The sequence below is a fragment of the Diadema antillarum genome, unplaced genomic scaffold (assembly GCF_040938485.1).
Source record: "Diadema antillarum isolate AM-2024a unplaced genomic scaffold, OU_Dant_1.0 seq00001030_RagTag, whole genome shotgun sequence".
Taxonomy (NCBI): Eukaryota; Metazoa; Echinodermata; class Echinoidea; order Diadematoida; family Diadematidae; genus Diadema; species Diadema antillarum.
Window position 1 is genome coordinate 175,169 of NW_027271863.1, and position 4,659 is coordinate 179,827.

At 34.9% G+C, this 4,659-nt stretch overlaps 1 long non-coding RNA gene across 1 annotated transcript; it reads left to right on the forward strand.

Moving 5' to 3' along the window:
• The first annotated feature begins 607 nt into the window (after nucleotides 1-607).
• LOC139742880 (uncharacterized) lies at nucleotides 608-4,056 on the forward strand. Its single transcript, XR_011711728.1, has 3 exons — nucleotides 608-732; nucleotides 1,405-1,725; nucleotides 3,951-4,056. It is a non-coding gene; the product is annotated as an uncharacterized lncRNA (long non-coding RNA).
• The last annotated feature ends 603 nt before the right edge of the window (nucleotides 4,057-4,659 follow it).

The window sequence follows — 4,659 nt, forward strand, 5'->3', positions numbered from 1 at the left end:
TTCTTTTTTTTAAACACTTCTGACTATTAGACTGATTTACGAATTTGAAAAGAAACACACCACAGGTGATGTAAAAGCGATAAGTGTTTGGAAAACTATATCGTTTCGATGCAAAGTATCTTTACGGTATCAACACATTCTTTGTCAAAATGTAAAGGCTTATAATGAAGCGATATTTCTTTCTTAAAAAATAACTAAAGTTAACGTTACATACGCTATTAGAACTTTGGTTTGAATTAAAGGGGCTAGACGATCTAGATTTAGGCATGCTATGTCTCGCTAGTAAGCAGCGATTTGGAACGTAAAGCTCTACACGATTATTTGTATACGAATACAATTGCTCGTGACGTGATAAAACCGTCACATTAATTAGAAAACGAGAGTGAAATTAACGTGATTGATGGCTGACAAGGAGCGAGAGATAAAAAAAAAAGCAGAGACAAGAAAATTTGACTGTAGTCTGGAGAGAGAGAGAGAGAGAGAGAGAGAGAGAGAAAGAGGGAGAGAGGGAGATCGACAGTTACGGTAAACGACGACGTTCAAATAGATATGGAGTAAGAACACTCCTTTCCAATACAAAAATGCGATTAACCGGAGGCGAAGGAGGTGCATACCATTTTTGATAGGCTGAAATTCCTACCTGCTCACATTGGACTTTTGATAACATGGCTTGTCTGAGTGTGTGGATTCTGGTCTTTACCTGGTCTATTCATCCGAGTGTAGAGATAAAAAGTAAGACTGTGATCATTGTTTGACTCTATGAGTCCTACCATATATTCTAAGTTACGGGGCTATGTGCCATGTTTTGCCAAGAATTGATGTGTAATATGTCATCATCTCGAGAAACACGAAGAAATATTACATCGTAGTCTATAGATATCTATATTTTTTATCAGCATTCTAAAAAAGTAAGCCCAAATTCTGTCCAACTGGCAAAGACATACATTTTTTTTTTCATTCAGCTCTACGAGATTCTTCGATGCCCATCGAAAATGTATTTCGAACTTATGTTAACAATAACATATAAGAAACAAAAATGACGTGGCAATTGATATTGCAAAGGACATTGATATTGTGAAATAAATTCTAGTATTAACTAGTATCAACACTATTTACACCAACAGTTACACTAGTTACAGACGAATACGCAAGTGTTTCAAGAATGTGACACAAATATCAACGTAAACAAATGCTGACTAGTTTGAAACTATTCATTTTTGTTTCTATGAATACTTTGATCAAACCAAATGTAGAATTTGGTGTAATCTCTAAATTTCTTATCTAATCTCGCTTTGTTCTAGCTTTTTTTTTCCGTTGACAGTAACCCTTTCTGAGAACTCTTTATCGAACAGTGTTTGTAATATGTTTCATTTGCTTTTTGTCTTTTTTGTGTGTGTTTTTTAGCATCGTTAAATGTGACGGGAAGCAAATCAATACTAATCAGGAGTGACTCTGAACCAGAAACGTGGGACATAACTACCAACAAAGAGAAGAGAATTCAGATTTCATTCAACTCATTTCGGCTCCGTGCTGGATATGACTTCCTTGATATAGACGATCTCAGTGGCGACACAACGAACTTCATAAAGCTGGCTACTTTCGGTGGAAACAAAGTTCCCAATAATGTTACCACTATAAGTAATACTGTACGGATAAGATATCTGCCTTCTTCAGGAAGATATCATAGGAACGCTGAAATTATTGTGACTGCAGTAAAGATACCAGGTGAGTTTGATGACCATAACTTCACCACATTAAAGCAAGGAGCGTTTTTACTTTCTTAAAGTGAAATAAATGAATTGAAGGCATTATTTACCATTATTGCAGATGAAACAGAAACCCAGTGTTAGTGTTTCAAAATAGGTCTAAAATGTGAGTTAGGGTTAGAAAAAATCAATGTGAAAATTTCGATCAATTTTATTAATTTCATGTATTATTATATGTACAAAATATGACAATAGATATAATAAAATTGTTTCTGTTATATACCGTCTGCAGTACGATGTACTGAGAAAAATAGTAATGTCTCTTTATATTGTAGGTTTTATTGCGAAATTTTTATATGGTACGATGTTTTGTGATACAACTATATGCATGGATCAAATGTGATAACTCGAACGTTGTTCAAATTGCTGCTCTCAATGGTCAGCGATGGTAAGCAATACCTCTAAGAAAGTAAAAACTTTCTTAGATTAAAAACATTCTTTAGTAAAAACTTTCTCTAAAGTCTGTAGGAAGGTGAGACAGGCCGTTCACATCAACAACTGACAAATTTAATGCTTAAAGTCGGTATAAGCCATCGATCACACTGTTGTAAATATACAATGAGTTCTGTACCATTGTAATTTTTCATTTATTTCATCATCATAACAAATTTGTGATAATTCTTTGTGTTATTCAATAAGAAGTGATGTACGTATCTTATTCTGAGACCTCTTTTATGCAAGCAGGGAACTGCAAGAAGGAAAAAGACATTCAGAGAGAAGAAAAATGTTGAACAATTTACAAAGAATACAATTCGACAGTTCTTCGACAATTATGTCTTAAATGTTATGAACCGATTTTGCCCGGTTTTACTACGAGTATAATTAAATGACTCTATCGATTATGGACAACAGACATCACGTCAATGGTAAAGTTGACTTCAGCTTGATTTCACATTTGTCCAAAGTTTCCTCTCCAATAATTGAGCAGAGCAACCTAAAAAGAATGGCAGATGTTCAATCACAATCGAACATGAAAAAAAAAATGCGGCGTTTCCAATTCCACGTGTTTCGCAGGAAAGAGTGGTTTTGACCTGCTGATGTTCCAGGCCTACTGGGTCATTTTTTTTTTTTTTTTTTTTTTGGGGGGGGGGGAACCTGCAGTGAAACACAAATCTCTTACCTTTTGATTAAAGACCACGGAAAAGGCTCTTTTGCCTTTCTGTTGTCTTGGAGTGAGAATAACACACAGGCATGTTCATGCACAAAAGTAACAAGAAACTATGTGTTTTGTTAACAATTAAAGAACAGGATTCCCCCTTCCTAATAAAAGAAGAAACATAAAAACTCTTCAAACAACAACAAAAAACATTAATGGTTTACATTAGTCTGAAGTTTGATAAAAACCAAACTATGGGAATAATTATGACTGTCAGTCTAAATGTGTTGCCGATACATGTACTTATGTCACTGTCACTTCAATTATTGTTTATTACATTCAGTCCGATTTTGATAGGACCTCCAAAATACTGTCTGTTCTGCCTGGCTTTACGCATTTAATTTTCCCAAGCTTTAATGGACTGATTTCACTATTTGAAACAGGAAATGTCACTCGAGTATTCATTTGACCTATGGACTTCTTCTTGTGTATATTGCATTCACGAATGATAATGATAACAATGATGATAATAATGATAACGATAATAATAATAATAATAATAATAATAATAATAATAACAATAATAATAATAATTATAGTAACAATAAATGTGCTTGTTTCATTTAGGTGACTTGTCACTTTAAACTTTTGAAAATTTCCATTACAGTATTCCCAATTGACAATCAGAAGGTCAGGATTTTCAAAACAAATGTCATTCCGAATCTTTTTTAAGGTTAACGATAATAACGTTATGAAGATTAAGAACCGTTGCCAAAATTTGTCCACACATTCATATTAATTGTGACCCGCTATGACAAAAGGATTCTAAAGTCGCTGACGAGTGAGCCGAGAAAATCGAGTTTAAAGTCAGATCACCAAAATCTGTCAAAACGTTCGGATTTCTGTTTTTAACATAATTTTGTAGTCTAATGTATCTTCTACCATCTGCCGAAATTTTGAAGCTGAATGATCAAAGGAAAGGCCTAAAAATAGCACTTTTCTGGGCCATGCTTTGCTCGCCCGTCAGCGACTTTAGGATCCTTTTGTTGTAGCGGGTCACAATTATTCTAAATTTCATTTATTCACAGAGGCCACATGGCTGGAAGAAGAGGAATCATTCAACCTGACAACACCAAATTACCCTTCCAACTACCAAGACAACTCTTATTATCTTTGGAAATTCCAAGTTCCAAATGGAAGCATCATTTTCGTCGAGTTTAAATCGTTTTCCCTGGAAAACGGCGGCGATTTTCTCTACTTCACCCAGGAGAACGAGAAGGATGAATACAATAGCCGCACAGGATTACTAGTAGTTAGGAATTGTACTGGTAAGAGGAACGATGCTCCACTACGAAATTGGAACTTTAACACTTCGGCGTCACCTCTCACAGCCATATTCACCAGTGACTCTAGCAAGAACAAGACGGGTTTCTGGATCCAGCTTCGAATGGTTAAAGGTATAATATTCCTGCGATCTTTAACCATGTATGTGGTAATATCACCACCGAGAGAAAAAAAATAACATTGGCAACATAGTCATAATCATGTGGTAATAGCATCACGCCTCTATCAGTGCTCTTAGTAATAATGGAGCAGCATTAAAACAAAATAGAGTCAAATATTGAAAGCTTTAGTTTGTAATGGCAGAGGTAGAAGTTGTAGTAGTAATGTAGGAACATATTTATTATCAAGTGGTCTTCTCAACAACGGGTACATACAGATTAGATTAATAGTGTGCATTACCCACCTGAGTATTAGAACTATCAACAAGTTTCTTCCCCCTGATTTATACAGTGT